This window comes from Octodon degus, unplaced genomic scaffold, assembly GCF_000260255.1.
Source record: "Octodon degus isolate 3935 unplaced genomic scaffold, OctDeg1.0 scaffold00004, whole genome shotgun sequence".
Lineage (NCBI taxonomy): Eukaryota > Metazoa > Chordata > Mammalia > Rodentia > Octodontidae > Octodon > Octodon degus.
This window is the reverse complement of record NW_004524580.1, coordinates 20,510,894-20,529,179: the sequence shown is the minus strand read 5'-3', so window position 1 is coordinate 20,529,179 and position 18,286 is coordinate 20,510,894.

The following is an 18,286-nucleotide window of genomic DNA, read 5'->3' as shown; positions in this document are numbered from 1 at the left end:
CTATCATGAAAACTTTTTCTTAGTTCAATTGTTTTGAAACATTTAATTTTCTGAATATTGCATAATTGTAATTTTTGTTCTAAGATTTATACTGTATCTTTGACTTACAATTTATTTAAAAGTCATTCTATGATATCTTCTCCTAGTATTAGAAACTGTCAAAGGCATATTTCTTTTTTTTGTTGACTTAAAAAAAACAGAGATTTGTACTTATGTTGTTTGCTTATTATTTCTTGCCTATATCTTGTAACATGAGAAACTACTTTGGCAGTAACAATACACAATGTACTAATCATTGTTACTCTCTTAAAATCTTGTTTTGAGATTTTGTACCACTGTTTTTATTTTTTTCTTTCTTTAAAATAAAAATAACTGATGTCAAAATAAAAATAAATAAAAATTAAAAAAAAGAAATGTGAAAGAAAATGGATGCAGCTCAAGAGCATACTCATAAGTAAAATATACTAGACCTGTTTGTGCAACCATTATATTTTCTCTCTAGTATAAAAAACTGAAAGAGTAAACAAGATCCATAAGGTACAAGAGACGTAGTGAAAGAGAAAGAAATTGCTCAACAGGAAAGAACAACTGGCAAGGGAGAAAAGAGAAAAGAAGGAAAGGGAAAAAATATATGTATATATACACAAGATAGCTAAGATAATTGTACTACTAATTTCTACTAGCTCATTGAAAGGAACCCAGTGCTTACATTGTTCAGTCAATTTTGATGCCTGTTTCTGGTCATCTGAGCAGATACTTTGAAGATAGCAATGTGCAATACAATAACCATTGTTAATTTCCTGTTATCTCGTTTTGAAATTCTATCATTTTTATTGTTCCTTTCTCTCTTTAAAACTAAAAAAAAAAAAAAAACAAAAAAACCCTGAAATCCCCCAGTCCTGGCCTTAAGTTTATAAATGTACTTTAGTTTGTTAAGAATGATTAAAAATATCTCAAGAAACACTTGAAGTTCGTAGGAAGATAAGAAATCTTTGCCATAGCATGTCATTATTTCATTACATTTTTATCCTGAAATACCTGTGAAGAATGGCAGTTGAGTATGCAAAAGAGTAGTTAGCCTTTATATGGATGACATTTTTTTTTTTAAATCCTAGAAATATTTCACATTTGAAGAGAAACACTCGCTTCTCATATTGGATCTGATAAAAATTCAAATCCATATTAACAGCTCATTGCTGTTTGAGGAAAGCAACCTCCATGTTTAATGAGAAAGGCACAGAGTCGCCCAGACCTTGGCTGCAGGCTCCCTTACTGGCTGTTCCTGTCCTGGGACCCAGGAGGAGAGGACCACAGCCACATCCTTTTCCAAACAATCATGGCGTGAATGCTGGCCCCGTGTTTCCTTCCTTTCCCCTCTCCCATCCCGACATTGTTTTAGCTGCCAGATCCTCAATATTTTCTCTCCAGCAAGGGAAATGAAAGGGCAAAATGGCTTTGAAAGAATAACATTTCTTTCTACGGACCTAAATAGAACACTTAACACAAAACATCCTGTGTTTCCTTTTCATGGGTAATGTGCTGTCTGCAGTGATGGAGGAATTAAAAGGCTGGGCTTGATGTTCTGCTAGGTGGTGTTGGGGCTGAGTGGTCCCAGATGAAGAGGACTCTGTGTGGTTATTTCAAAGTACAGCCTGTCCTTTTCCATACACTCTAATCTCCTTATCCTGTAGTGTCTTCTTTCTTCTCCATTGTAGTTAACACCTTTTACTATAGGTTTACTGCATTTTTTTTAGCCTCTGACTCCCTTGATTATAATGACCATAATGGAAAGTCCATGAGAGTTGGCATCTGTCTCAATTACTCTTCTCTCATTGCTGGGACAAATAACCAACACTCAAAATTAGGCAAGGAAAGGTTTATTTAGCTTACAGTTAATGGAAGTTTCGATCCACACTCAGCTGGCCCCAAGGCAGAAGGACACATGGCAGAGGGCAACATTTCATGGCAGTGACAAAGAGCAAAAACAAAGGGAAGGAGTAGTGTCAGCAATGGCAAGAAAAAGCAAGTCTGTCTCCCTGTATCTCTTATGTTACATTAAGGCTGTCTGCCTCAGGCTGGGTGTAGCACTCTCAGCCATAATCCCAGCAGTACTTAGACCCATAATCCCAGCAGTACTCAGACCCATAACCCCGGCCATAGATCATGAATTAATTACAAACATAGAACTGCACCTCAATGACTGCATGAGGCTTTGGGGTGACAAATACATACAAAGTATGTTTGTTTTTCTCTTTGCTATTGAACTACCTTTTCTAAAAACAGTGCCCAGCATGGGATAGACAATAAATATTTACAGCATAAGCAAATGAATTAGTTTCTCCTTCAATGACATTTTCTATATGATGGGTACCATGTGCTAAGAAAATATCCTATAAATGTATTCTTACAGACATATTTGAGAGCATAAAAGTTTTCAAAGTTTACTTAACTTAGTTGGAAAAGAAATAAATGAGTTGGACAAAAAAGAAACATGCCCTTTTCACTTTAGGTTATCTTACTGTTTTATTTTTCTTCCAACACTGACTTTCCACACCCAGTATATTTATTTCTTTATTTCTGATTTATCTTTCCTTTCTACAATAAAAGTTTTTCCCTTTTTTGATTGTAATTGATGAATAAACTGATATATACTTAAATGTATATGTATATATATACATATATATATATGTTGTGAAATGATTACTACAATCAAGCTAATGAATATATTCACCAACTCAGACACTTATAGCATTTAAATTCTTGCACTCACACTTAGAATATTTCATAGGAGCACAAATCAAAAATACTCTTCAATTAAAAAAATCACTTAACATCTCACTGCCAGCAAGAAATTAAAGTAGTTAAGTAAACATCTTTGTAGACAATTTCTTGATTTCTCTATACATTCATGGATTCTTGAAAATTAAAAAAAAAGTTGGCAATAGCATATATACTGCTTTGTAACTGGCTATATTTCTTAATGGAGGCCAGAATTTCTGTTTTGTCCACTGCAGTAGTCTTATTGGTTACACCAGAGTTTGACACGCAGTGGACGACCAACCTAGACTTGCTAGAAGTGTCAGTGCTTGGATGAGTGTATTTGATACCATGTATATGCAGGTCTGGCCTTGACTCCAGATGAACCCCCCAGGATGAGCAGGCACTACAACCGGGGTTCTTCTGAACGAGATGTTGGTCAGGAGATCTGCAAACTGCAGTACAGGGTTTCAGGGTAAATGCTGAGGGGATTTGACCGACCTTGTCAGTTATAAAAGTTACATTTTTTGTCCTATAGGTCTTCCTTTATCTTGGTCTTAACCATGCAGAAGAAAAGTATAATAACGAGGTATAAAAAGTAAAGCCATATTAATATGCTGAGCTGTGAAAGGCTCAAGTCAACAACTTCTGACATTGTCAGTCCTGCGGATAACCTACTACTATTATGGACCACTGGACTATATTGGGTTATTTTGCTGAATTCATGCACCTACAATATTTAAGTGGCAGTGGAATACCCATCTCTGACAAAACTAAGCAAAAATGGGATGTAAATGAAGGACCATTTTTTCAGTGTATATATATCTGTATACACAAAATAGGATAGATATACATCTACTTTCTCTTAATTCAATGAGAAGAAAGATTTTGTACAAAGTGTTTGGACAGGATATCATGTCTGCATCTTGTACTATGAATGACTACTATGAAGACAACTATATGCAATGTATTAATTGTTGTAACTATCCTACTAACCTGTTTTGAAGCTGTCTCATTGCTGTTTTGCAATAAAATTAATAAAAATAAAAAAATGGTCTAGAAGGTGGTAATATTATGTTTTTCATTCATAGTTAAAAAGACACACACACACACACACACACACACACACACACATATATATATTTCTCAATTAGTAAGCTGATTAATGACTGCTCAGATTTACAACTCACTGCTCAGACTTTATTTTTTGGTGGAACTGGGGATTGAACTCAGGACCTTGCGCTTGCCAGGCAAGCGCTTCTTCTCCCGAGCTATCTCCCCAGCCTCTTACTGCTCAGACTTATGACCCATCATGTTTTTGTACACTTGTATACATCTAGATCAGAGAGCCTCAATATCTTTCTTTTATGGAACAACTTGTTTAAACACTAGTGTAATTTTTACTGATTGTACTGTACATCCCTGTAGTTTTATGTTTCTATTATACATGAGAGTGCTGGAGGTAAGAGTTATACAAATAAAAGCAAAGTCATCGTTTGAGTTTCCTGGGATTATTTCTTTGTTCTGAATATTGTGATGCAGACTATCCAATTCCTCATTTAATGACTTTGTCTATTAAGGACCAAACCTTTGTCTATTAAGCGACGAAGCTCTGTATGTGGTATAATCGTGGTCCAGGAACTGTAGCTCATGTCCTACAGCGTCCACCAATTCTCAGAACATATCAAAGTGTGTCCTAGCTATTTGATGTCACTGTGGTATAATGGGAGCATGAGGCGGGCGTGATGCATAGTAGCTTGTCCGTGAAAAACACCATCATCATCAGCTGCTCATTTTCCACAGGCCTGTGGCGTGTCTTTATAGAAATATTTTATTGAACACAGTTTACTCACTGCATTATATAATAAGCCCCTCACTTACAAATGCATTCCATTCAAAGAGAATGCTTATAAGTCCAACTCATTCATTAAGTCTGACAAGGTGAGTTTTATACACTTTTGACACAAATACAGTGTAAAACATAAAGAACCAAACACACACAAATACAGAAAGGTGCCAATAGCGGCGTAAGTGTGATAATGTACCACAGACACGGGAAACACTTCTACCACTGTTCTCATCTATTAGTGTTCTTCATGTGAGTTCTGCTCAGATCTGGGGAACTTTGAATCTTGAATGTTCATAAGCTGAGGCCTTATTGTAACTGCTTTTGGGTTATAGCAGTGAATTGAGTAGATACAAGAGACGAGATGGCTTGAAAAGCCTGAAATATTCACTTTGCAGCTCTTTACAGAAAAAAATTCATGAACCTACCTTTGCAATATTGGTCTACTTTCAATACAACTAAGGCCATGGCCCAGTACAGTGTGGTTCCTGAACTACAGTGACCCACAGACCACTAAAGATCCACAAAAGATAAGAACAGTAAGAGTCACTGTTGAGAAATTCCACAGGAATTTGCCATTGAAAACAACACATGATTATGGTTTATACAGAAGTATTGGTTTATGAGAGGTTGAGGAGAAAATAAAACCTCACCTTGCCCACTGGCATGAGATTTGGTGTTTGTAATGGGATTTTGTTGCATTAGTTACTTGGTAAAACATGTTCATTCTTCCGATGGCAACATCTGGGGACCCATCAGGTGGGAGTGACAAGTGTGTCCTGAGACTGAATGACCTGGGAAGGTTGATGAGCAAGCACATTAATAATGTCACCCAAATGGATTCTCTATGCAGGTGAATGGGCCCACCACAGTTCACTGATCAGCTAATACAACTGTAACATGTGGTTTCGTATCTAAAGAAGGCAGCTACTGCGCTACATGGTGGTGTCTCATTTCTGGAAATAAATTCATTGTTTTTTAAAGTAGATGCCTTTTAAGTTGGTAAGTCATCTTCTCTGAATAGTGAGCCACCAACTTTCTTGGAAATTTAACAAAGCAACAGTTCTAAGACCAGCCTTATGTTTTATTGCATATGAGTGTTAAAAAAAAGAAAGAAAATGAAAAAATAAGCAGCAGACTGATTTTTTTTCTTTTTCTGTTTCAGAATTGGTTCCAAACAGTCAAGCCTGCCAGAAAAAACAGACAAACTCTCAAGAACAACAATGCCTATTATGCATGTGGTAGGAGCTGCCAGACTCTGATTGCTGGCCAGACATTAACCCCTTTGATGTCCCATGGAAGAGATGCCAAGTCTGAATCCAGATATTTCCAGAATTCTGTAGACATTTGTGATTTATAGAGACCTGAAAAACAGGACTGCTGGGAGGAGGAAGTGCGAGTGAAGAGCCAGATGTCCTTGTTTGCTTCATTCTGCCACATCTTGTGCTGGCCAGTGGACACAGCTGGACCCTAGCCCCTGTCCTACACCTCCACAGGTCTGCCTTGTGGTGAGGGCCTGGTTGCTCATGCCCCTCCTGGGCTGGTGTCTCCATGTCAAACGACTAAAATGTACTCTTGGAGGAAAGCCTGTAGGCTCCTCCACACGACCACTTCCAAGAAAGCTTTGGAAAGAAGAGTCCCTGGACACTGTGGTCGGTTTCTTCCTCCCTCACACAGCCCTAAAGGTCAACACACAGAACCCCATTCCAAGATCTGAGCTGGGCAGAGGGGAGTGAAGCTTTCAGTGTGTGGACGATTGGTTCTGTGTGTGTGTGTGTGTGTGTGTGTGTGTGTGTGTGTGTGTCTGTGCACGTGTGTGTGAACATTTATACACAGTGTGAGCCCCTATTCACAGTGTGAGCTTATACATTCTATGTCCATGTGTGGATTTCATTTGTTCTTTCTCCTTACTCTTTGGATTGTATTTGTTGATACCTACCATGGAGTGGCTGGTGGTAACAAGTTAATGATCATGGCTGCCATTTGCCCGGGACTTACTGCCTGTCAGTATGAGGTAACCATTTTGCATTCAAGTGTTTTAATTCACTTAAACTTTTGAAAAAAAAATCTTCATGAAATAGAATCATTTTATATATTAGGACATGGAGTTCTAGAAAAGTCACAGGCACACAGGAAGTTATTGTCGGAGGTAGGATTCATTCCCTTGGAGAGAAGGGGCGGTCATTTCAGCAAGGAATGACTTTGTTGTGTGCAGAGAGTACTAGAAGCACCTACAGGTGGAAGACTTAGAGCTGACAGGGTCATGCTGTCACGCAGTGCAGGGAGCTCAGCAGTGGGAATTCTTGCAGGTGGCATCTTCACGTGCCAGGCCCTGAACTTTTCTCTTTGATACTCTTTGGTCACTGCTATACTCATTAAAGGGACACCAGTGGACAGTGCATGCAGAATGGGTAAGGAGGGAGTATTAGTGACTTCTGGAGAAGCCACAGGAGAGACCAAAGCACTCTGTTTCTCTGCTTATGACAACGACAGAATATTCATGGGTTAATGGATTCTGGAATGAAAGGTCTCTCCCCTCCTTGGAAAGGAAAATGGAAACTATAGCTGTGAGTTAGTGTTTCAGGAGAGACATAGGTGCTGACCTCTATTTGGTTTTCTTCAACTGTTTCTCCTTCATCTTTCCCTGGAGATGGATGGATGGATGAGGCAAGAGGCATATTTGTATCACTCCATTGAGCGAAGCATGCCAGCTCAACATCAAGAAGAAAAGTCACCATATATCCAGCCCAGAGAGACTTTTATGTTCTCCCAGCCCAGAGAGAGTAATGTGGCTCAAAGGGAAGGAGAACAGTGAGGCGACTGCTAGCTTGCTTCTGAGCTTTGGCTTTCCATTCAGTATGAAAGAAAAGCAACGTGTGCCCATGTGGCCTCTATGGCTAGCAATCACAATACCACAGTTCTTCGGCGTCTCACTCTGAGACATGAACCATCTACCTTGGAAATGCTGGGGGTTACAATTTCAGATGGCACTGCGTACTGGACTATTCGTCTGTGGTGCTCTCTGGTTTTGTGCATATTTTAAAAAGAAATAGTGGACTTCCCTGTGTTCATTTCAAAACTTTTTGGAGCCTCCCTGTCTTTCTAGAGATTGTCTCTTGGCTGGTCTTTTAATTGTCTTCTGCAGCTGAATATGATTATGTGATATTTACATGTATTCTTGTCTCTCGTATCAGAAGATTGTGAAAAAAAAATGCCCATCGTTAAAGCCCCAAAGCGATTGGGTTGGCATGAGGATCGGGGATGGGCTGGCAAAGGAGAGAGGATCTGACTCTAGGATATCATGAAATCCAAAACAATAGGGCACCTGCTTCCCCATACACAGATTATTATTATTATTTCTACCTAGACAGCTTGATAGCAGCTATTATCTTCTTTCTGGATGTCTTATCAAGTCCCGCCTTGTGTGCAGCATGGGTGATAAGGAATGAGAAATGTCACCCATGGGATTGCCAAGGATTATTTCCCCACACCGCCGTTCAGTGGCAGCGAATCCCTCAGAAAGCAAAGGGATCCTATTGTTCATGCTGGGCAATTGCTGTTCTGACTACACCAAGAGGACAGAAAGAGGATGTCGTCGTCGTTCTTGCGGGCAAGGCTGAAATTTCATTACTCTCGGCTGAAGTTCAAACGGTCTTGATTTTGAAAAGGGAAATCATAGAACATCTTTGAAGAGGGAGAAGACAAGAAGAATTAAATGAGTTCGGAATTTTTCAGAACTCTGAAAGAATTTAAAAAACAAAAGATGTAATTTGCTCAAGTGTTGGAACTTGAAATGTCATGCATAAAAGCCTCAGGGGATCGACGAGTATCATATAACTTGCGACTCAATTGCTTTATATGAAAGCGTCATCCTGCATTACTCCTAGGAAAATAGCTAATTTACTGGATTTCTGTTGCACTGTCTCTGGTTCATATTAAGTTCTTGAATGAAATTAATCTGTTGCTGTTGAAATTCTTTCCTCCTCAATGCAAAAAATAAATATTTCATTATAAATATGAAGGCTCTAAATATTTCAGAAAAATACGATCTCTTTGTGTTTTATTTCAATATCTCAGCTTTCCAAGCTTTTATCTTCTTAGAGAAAAGAGTACTTCAGGAAATAATGAAAACAAAATGTGTGATTAGCCCGTACCATGTTCATATGGAATTCCCGCCCAAGTGCTCTGAGTGCTTCAGACTTTTTTTATGCACAATTTTAGGGTCATGCTGATACTTTAATGTAAGCTTCTTGGAGAAGAGCCAACTCAGATCTTTTTTCTAACATTTTAAATCACTATTCTGAAATTGAAATTTCAAATGAATAAAATACTTCGCTCTTAAAGCAGAATTTCAGAAATGAGAGCTTAGTTAAAGAAACATTAAGGTGGGGAGTGGAAGGTGGTAAGGAAGGCAAAGGGCAGAGAGAGGCTACAGGGAAGCCAGGTGGACAGGGAGGGCAGAAAGGGCTTTGCTTGCTTTGTGGTCTATATTTCAGGGAGGCAAGAGCCCGCGCTTTGTGTTTCTACTGTACCTCATATAAAGTACTTGAAGGATGTATGTTAAATGAATTAGTGAGAAGTGTATAGGAAAATTATTTTAATATTAAGGTATCCAAAGGAACATTATCTCAACTAAACAAGTTGTCTCTGCTTTCAGTGCTTAAGCACTTAATAGGCAGCTTAAATCATCTCTAACTTTAATACAAATATGAATTATGCAGGAGTCTTGCTAATAATATAGACATGGAATTAGTGCTCTTGGGATAGAGCCCTACGTTCTGTTTTTCTACCAAGCTCCTAGGAGACCTTAGAAATATATGGCATATATTCTGAGGAGGAACATGCCAGAAAAATACATGGAGGCTGGGCTCAGATTTGTGAGCTTGGAGTTCTTGTCTCTGACTCTTATCTGTGCTTTTAAGCAGGTGACTAACTTTTCAGCTTCACCCTCCCATCTACATAATGTGTGGGTTTGAGCTATATAATTTCTGAGATTCTTGCAGACTTAAAATTTTAAAATTGAAGAAAGAAAGAGAAAACTTAGATAATGCCCAATCTGACTTTGTCTTTCAAAACCTAGGGAGCCTGAATCACTCCTTTCTGCAGTTGCACAGTTAATTTGGCATAAATGAATTATGTTTTAATTTCTCGTTCAGTAATTTTTTTGCTATCACTTCTCTTATCACTATTAGTTTTTTTTTTAAAAAAATAGAATGTCTTACAATTTGCATGATGCAGTGGTAAGTGCTGGGAATAAAAATATGAATAAATTATTATAATTGATTATCAAATATCTTGCTTGATTCACACGCAGTAAGGTGATAACCAAGACACCCATGCCAGTGCATAATGTATGTGCTGATTTGCTCGACTTTTCCTTTACTGTCATGTAACATGTTCATGGCTGTAGAAAATGCCTTGCAAGCATGATCTTAGCTCACCAGCTCCCCACCTCCATTTACTCCTTTGCGTCAGACATTGGTAGCCTACATATCAAAAGCTGGCAACTCTTTCTCCATCTCTTGACTCCAGGCTGGTCTTAAGAGACTCTTTCTAGCCAACAGGATGAACAGCATGTGGCCTGGAAGTTCTGTGCTCAAGAGGCTTTGTACTCTTTGGCTTCCCCTTCTGGGCTTCTGCTGCTTCCTTAAGAACAAGACTGGATTAGCCCCACAGAAGAGGAAGGATTGTAAGAATTGACAGTTGTCCCAGCTGAGGCCAACCTATACCAGTATACAGCTACTTAACATGGAAGTCCAACCAAGAGCAGCAGACAGACTTGTGCACTCACCCGGCTTACAACCGACACAGAGATCTTAACTGTGCTCAACATGGCCCAGTCGAGCCACATGTTTGTGAGCAGGAATAAGTGAAACTTAAAGCAGTACAGTTTGGGTTGTTTTGTTACACAGCACAACCAACTGATAAAATGGCCTTCTGAACACGAAGCTGAAACCCAAACTAATCAATGTAGTCTGGATCTTCCCCAGAAGACAGTAGGGGTGACATGGGCTTCACTACTATATTTTGACAGGAGGCAGAAACTTAACTCATATATACTCTTTTTTCAGCTAATGGAAAGACATTCTCAGGGAAGCAAGTGAATTCTAAATTTGATGATTAAAGATCAAGGTAACATGCATATGTATTTCTTTTGTTAAAAAGCACAGAAAACAGGGCCAAGTTCTGGTACCAGAAAAGAAAATGAATGTTCTAATTCTGATTTTAACCTATATGTATTTTATCTTGAGATTCAGTCTTATTCTTGGTAAACAGGTACAATTATAGAGACTTGCTACTTGCCTTCTTTCAAAGGTGTTTGTGAGAATGAACAGATGTAGTAAATATAAAAATTCTCTAAAAAATCCTAAGTACTATACCGATGTTCCTGTTTTAAAACTTTATACTCAATTTGTTCTATTTTTTATATGAGCATCTAGTGCTTGAGAAGCTGTAATTTGCCTTGTAGGTTTAATATCCACTGTACATGTTTTAATTTTTTTTTGTTTTTTTCACCATATATATATGTATTTCACAATTTTCAAGTTGCTTTTGTATAAAGTATCTCCACTAATGCCCTGAAAAAAATCAGATTTTAATTTTCTTCTTTTGCACATTCTGTCTCAGTCACTTTTCACTTGTTGCTGGGACAAAACACATGACACCCAAAATGACGAAAGGAAAGGTTTATTTAGCTCACAGTTAAGAGGAGGTTTCAGTCTATACTCCACAGGCTCCAAGGCAGACTTGCACATGGAAGAGGAGAGCAGTTCATGGGGGTGGAAAATAATGAAGAACAAAGGGAGAAGCAGCAGCTGTGGCATCTAGCAAGCTTCTGTTCCTTCCATGCTGCTTGGAGACAGGAGCTCCCTGGAGGAGGTGTTGTGCTTCCTTCTATGCTGGCTGCAGACCAGAGCTCCTCTAAGGAAGTGGTGTGCCAAATCCTTCCTCAACTGCTTTTTAATATCCTTTTTATGCTGAGTCACTCTAGAGTGAGCCATGCATGGCTTAGGGAGGGCCCTGCACACCATAGGGTGGGGCTCCCATTCCCTAGGGCATGGTGTCATTGAGCAGATCCAAACAAGCTTCCAACTTCTTAAGGTGACAAAATTTGTCAGCCAACACACATGTGAAGAACCTGGGCTATCTTCTAAATGGTCAAATTTAGAAAGCTGAGATCATAGACAGGTTTTGCTGAGATAAAAACACCATCATGTTGGGGTTTCCTTTAGAAGAGTCAAACTTGCAAATAGATCAGACCCCTGGCTATTATACTCTAGCATACACTCATCCTAGCATTACAATTTTTTCCTTCATTCAAATTTATTAGTCCTATTAATTATTTTCATTTTTATCTCAACAGAATTACTTTACAAAATGACATTTGTTTTTTCCCAAAGACATTTTTACGAGGAGAAAAAAAAAATAATGGTTAAAATGAAATTGTACCTTGACTTAATATTTATATTTTCCAACCACTGGTAGTTTGTTGATGATGTTAATAAACTTAAAACATAATGAAATCAGAAGTTTGAGCCAATAATTGTAATTTATGATTATGTACTTCCTTGGTTGAGGACAATATAGTCACAGAGTACAGGGATATTCTCCTTGAAATACAAACCATTGCCTTAAAGACCTGATGAATATTGTCTGACCTCTGAACATTGATTTCAGTTTCACTTAAAAGAATGTAGAGTATTTTCTCTACTGTACTTAATTTTAAGTGTTAGAATTAACTTCTGATTGCATCATATTTGACATCCTAAAGGCAGTTGCTATTATGACTACATTTATAACTTCTGCCATTTATTGAAAATTTACTACATAAGAGTCAACATTCTAAGTCCTTTATTTGGAATAAGTCATTTAATTCTTATAACACATCATGAAGATGGAATCTATTTTTATCCATATTTTATAAATCTGCAAACTGAGACACAAAAAGATTTGACAGATTTTCAAAAGTCAAATAATAAAGGATAGAACTTGATTATTATTATTATTATTTTTTGTATTTTAGTACAGGGTCTACAGGGTCTCACTACGTGATCAGACTTGTAGTGATCCACCTGTGATCAGCCTCCCAAGAGCTGGGATTACAGGCACGTGCCACCACGCCCAGTCTCAATCTCCATCTCAGAGTGCCCTTGGAGGCAGGGCCAGCATGGCACACTGGGGATAGAACTCCAACCCCTGTGTCTGTCTGCCTAAGTAGATGCTTTAATCTGCTGAACTATAGAGCTGGATTTTTTACTGAGAACATTTGAGCAGGAAGTTTCTGTGCTATACAGTATCATATTTCTTGTACCTTCGGCCTCTCTTTGGGTCAGATGCCAAGAAAAATGTTATGCATCAATCTGTCAGTGACCCATCATCAAAACTTGTGTTTACAGGTAAGTATTGTGAGTCCCTTGTGAACATCCTCCAGTAGTCAAGATCCAGCAAGATACTTCCTTGTGTCCTAGACATGTGAAAGAAGTAGAAGTATTTCCTTTTAGTGGACTTGAAGATTTACATGACTAGATTGTCTTTTTCTGGAGAAGAGGAAAGCTGGGAGAATAGAATCAGTTTTGCCAGGTTGTAGACTCATAGCAAGTAGGCAGTTGACAGCAGCCCATGGGTTTCCTTAAGGACACTGTCATCACAATTTTAAATGGATCTGCCACCCTTTGAAATGTGGGTAGGCTTTCCCCTAACCTCAATTTGGAAAAAGCTCTAGGCTACTCCAGAATTTCTTCTCACCGTCCTGTTGAGCACATGTCATGGTAGATAAACGATCTCTCTTTCCACATCTACCCAAATGTAGAGCTCAACCCAAATACAGAGCTCAACAGTTTCTGTAAAAAATCCAGCCCCAGCTAGGTATGGATTGATGTGTATACCACAAGCATTCATTTGGTGAAGTCCTACCTTCCAGCATCTCCAGTCATAACCTTGAGCCACAGTAGCACTGCCAGACAGACACCTACACTGCAGAGCAGTTAAGATGAGGCCTCACTGGGACAGGGTGGATCTTTAACCAGTATGAATATTATCTTTAAATAAAGGGAGCTAATTTGGACACAGATACTGGGAGAATGTGGTGTGAGGATAAAGGTCCAAATCATAGTGCTGTTTTTAAACACAGCAAAGAATACCATACCGAGTCAGCAAACTACCAGAAGCTGGAAGACAGGTCCTGAAAAGATCTTTCTTTCCATACCTTCAGAAGAGGTCAGCCCTGCAACACTGTGATTATGGATGTCTAGACTTTAGAACTGTGATAATAAATTTCATTTAAATCACTCAATTTGAGCTGCTTTCTATGGCAACCCTAACAAATCCTTTTAGTACCAAGCATTTCTGAAATTGGGTAGATCTTGCTGAAGATAAAATCCAGTTCCTTTATTAGGAGCAAAATCTACAAGAAATGACTTTATACAATACACGATATACAACACAATTGGAAGGAGCACTACTGTGGAGGAGGAATTTCATAGCGGCATCACCTAGCAAAGCTCTTGACAGTGTCTTCCAGTTAAATTGTCCTATCTCCTCCTCCTCTTTCTCTTGCTTCAAACTCCTCCTTCCTAGGTTAATTGTCAAGTATCTGGATCCAAATTTGTGTTACTGTATTTCCTTCTTCAGAATAACCTTTCTTTTCATGTGGCAGCAACCAATATCCAGATCTTGAGGATGAATTTATCATCCACCCATTAATGAAGCTGAACATCTGATGCAGACAGTCCATTCATGCAGGGAAACTCCTTTTGCAATCAAAACATTTGGTACAATCAAGACATTTTCCAAATGGCCTGGTTTTACTCTGCTATGGCCTAGTGATATGAGCCAAGTACATTCATCTCTTGAGGATATAGACAACCATAGGACAGCATAACAAACACTGAAGGTCAGTGCTCTCCTCAACAGGCTCTGAGACAGAAAGCAGGGTGCAGAGGGCTAGCTGAAAAGCTCTCACGACCAGCAGTGTAGGGAGTGGATATACATTATGGTGTGGAAGGAGAAGCTGGGCTGTGAAGCAGATGTCTCAGCACCTTGCGAGGAGACGCTGGGACTTTGTCCTCTCTCACCAATGCCAGCTAGTCTTTGGAAGTGGGTTACAACCTTACGTGGCATGGTTCTCCTTGGCTGAAGGAAATTCCTGGAAAGCAATTCACTTGGAGCAGTGAACTGCACAGTGTCTTGAGTAGCGGGGGAAATAAGGGCCTTGGTCCACAGTCACCAGTTAGGAACACATCATGGCGTGCTCTAGAGTACTGTGAGCATCAGTGAGATAGAGCCCAAGATATGCCTAGAAGGCTGCCAGGGGGGTGGAACGTGCCACATGGATGGAAGCTGTCACTCTGCTCAATACTCACAGCAGTGCTCCTTCCAATTGTGTTGTATATCGTGTCGTGTGTTGTATAAAGTCATTTCTTGTAGATTTGCTCCTAATAAAGGAACTGTGTGTAAGGGAAGTAGGTATTTAATCTACAATGCTTTATTTGAAGGAATTAAGACTTAGAGCACTTAAACGACCTGCCTGAGATCACCCAGTGAAGTGGTTCATACATTGTGCCAACTGGAGAAGTGTGGAAGTTTAGCTGAGTGACGTAGTAGGGGGCCAGAGTCCTTGTTTTGTTATCATCCTCATTCTGTGCAAGAGGAGGTATGGGGCTAGCGTGCATGCTGTATCCACCATAGGAAGGCTGGCTTGCTTACAGTACGAGGGAGGGAAAGAGGTTTGCTCTTCCTGTACTTTTCTGTTGCTTTTGTTATCTTCCGCTGCCTTGAACTGTTGCTCCTGGGCTCTGCCTGGAGCCAGCTAATTCTGGACTGAAAGCTCCACAAACTGTGAGCTAAATGAATCTTTCCCTCTTCAACTTTGGGTGTTGGGTATTTTGTCCAACAATGAGAGAAAATTAACCAAGACCCCTAGTTAGTGGGGACACGGTCCTGGCCTATTTCAATTTATTCTCTCTTCTTGCTCCACAGCTTGATTGTGAAGTCACAGGTACTTGTATGTGGACTTACCGTCACCACCCATGATTTGAGGATGGTCCATTTTGGGAATTTTAGGATTTACAATGTTGTAATGTAGAGCAGACTGCAGCCTGAATGGCAGTGCTGCTGTGGTCCTACTGTGTGCCCTGCTGAAGCTATGAAGAAATCCCATGGGAGCACAGGCCTCATGCCAGGGAAGGTTGACCAGGGGACTGCAAGAGCCCTGGTGAGGCAGCCTTTGCCTTAGCAGACTGTTATTTAGTGAGTCTGATCCTTGACATAGAAAACTGGATTTTTGTGTTATCCAAAAGCACAAATTTTTCAGGCAAAGAGTACACAGAAAACAAAGACAAAAATGAAAAAAACCAAAATAGATAAGTCTGATGCTTAAATCATAACTCTTTTTCTTCTCTCTCTCTCTCTCTCTCTCTCTCTCTCTCTTTCCTATTTGCAGTACCAGGGATTGAACTCAGGGCTTTGTGCTTGCCAGACAGACACTTATGCTGCAGAACTGTAACCCTAGCCCAGAACCCTCCTTTATTAACTTGCCAGAATACTTCAATTGCCAGAACTTTGTAACAGGCAGACCAATCAGACATTTGCAGAGTCAAATCAGAGCAATGGAATTTGACTGATCTTATGAAATATACATTCTGCAGATAAGACAACCGTAGGCCCTTTTTTCTTCTGTAGGATTATCAACCAAACCGGCTCAGTGCTTTGCTGGGTCCCATGTCCTCCTGTCCCCTGATTCAGCCTGTGCATGCACTGTTAGTCTTTGTCCCTGGGACCTTCATTTTTTGATTGTTGCTCCATTGCTCTATTAAGATGATCACATCAATAACTCTAATGAGTTTTCAGGGAAGGCCTACTTGGACCAGATGGTAATTCTGCCTCCTTGGAGAAATTTTGCATAACCTGTGCTGATTCTGTAGTCTTGCTCTTAGAGGGTGACATTGTGCCTTCTCTTAGAGAGGCAGTGGTGTGAGCAGAGAGTGCACACCCCCGGCTTTGGACATGCTAGCTTAGCTTCTGCTCACTGGGTGACCTGGGCCAACTTGCTTCCACTGGCTGTACCTCTGCTTCTTTATCCCAACAACAGAGGTAGCAATAGTACAGACTTCATAAGGGTGATGAAGTATTTAAGGATGTAAAGCACTTTGAAGAGTGGCTGGCAAGTGTAATGGCTGAAGCTTAATAATTCTGTATGCACACCAACATTCTTAGTGAATATTTAGAGTACTTGTCTAGCCTAGGTATTACTATAAGTCTCTTGTGTGAGTAACAACTGACCCTTCCAAACCTCAGTCAGAGGAAAACTACCCTACATCTATTTTATAGACAAGGAAATGGACACCCAGAGATCAGAAAGCACCCCAAAGGGGCAGAGCAGATGAGCTGGGTGAGTCGAGCCTGCTGCCTCTCAGTGCCGTGGGTTCCAACTCCACAAGAAAGCATCAGTGCTATTCTGGGAGTGGAGTTCTTCCCTCACTGACATGGTCTCTCCTGCTGGCTTCCTGCACTGTTCCTTCCAACCCCATGGGAAGAAACTAGAACTTTTCCATGTACCACTAGGCTGGAGCTCTACTCCTTGCTCACCTCCATTTTGGTTCCTCCAGCCTGTCTGGCTTCTAATCGGGGCTGTGTTGTGTCTTGGCTTTCCCTTCACCCGAAGCTGCGCCAATACACAGAGGTTTTTTTGACTCCGCAGTGAATTTCCTGCTGGCAACTGTTGCTTAAGCTATAATCTGCTCCCTACTGCTGTGCTTCAGGGTACATATTGTTTCTGCTAACTGAATCCTCAAGCACCGCGATGGAGTGCTCCCTCTTGGGCCTCAATGTTTACCGTGATCCAAAGTTCTAGACTAGCTGGGTCTTTCACAAGTCTTGGTCACTCGTAGGGGGTCTGTTTGGCAGTTCTTAACTGAGAAAACCCATATATGTCTCATAAAAGGCATAACTGGAATGAAGCCTGACTATGCTTTTTATTTCAGATGGTGTTGAAGGATGAGAGCCAGAGCTAGTTGTTTTAGTGTGGCCTGTTTGGATGGAGGGAGGGCTGGAATTCTGGGCTTGAGCCTCCAGAAACGTGCTTTGTCCAACATGAGAATGGATTCTGGCAGTCAAAGGGCTGTGCTACATTCCCCTTAAAAAAAGTCAAACTCATATGCCAGTGCTAACTTATAAGAAGACAGGTCAGAAAAGCCAGATGTAGGCCTTGGAACTGAATTGCATGGAGACCACTAAGTGCTGAAGACAGGGGACACGGCAAGTGGGAGTCCAAAGCAGTCTCCCTCGTTGTAGTTCTGTGTACCCCACCTCTCTCAGATGTGTGGTATGGGAGGTGGTGATGCAGGAAGTGTGGCCAGTGACACAGACTCAGGTGCTTTCTCTCTCACCATTCTCCATTCCTGCACTCTCTTAGCTACGGACAATCTCCCCAGGTGCTTGGGGTTTGCTGGGTTCTTCTGTTGAAGACAAATGCCTATTTTTCTCCTTCTTTTTTTTTTTGTATTTTAGGGAAGGGTCTACAGGATGTTCAGGGTCTCACTACTAGGTCAGACTCGTAGTGATCTGCCTGTTTACAGCCTCCCAAGACCTGGGATTACAGGCACGCGCCACTGCGCCCAGTCTCGATTGCTGTCTCAGCGTGCCCTGGGGGCAGGGCCAGCACAGCAGGGAAGGGGATTGAACCCC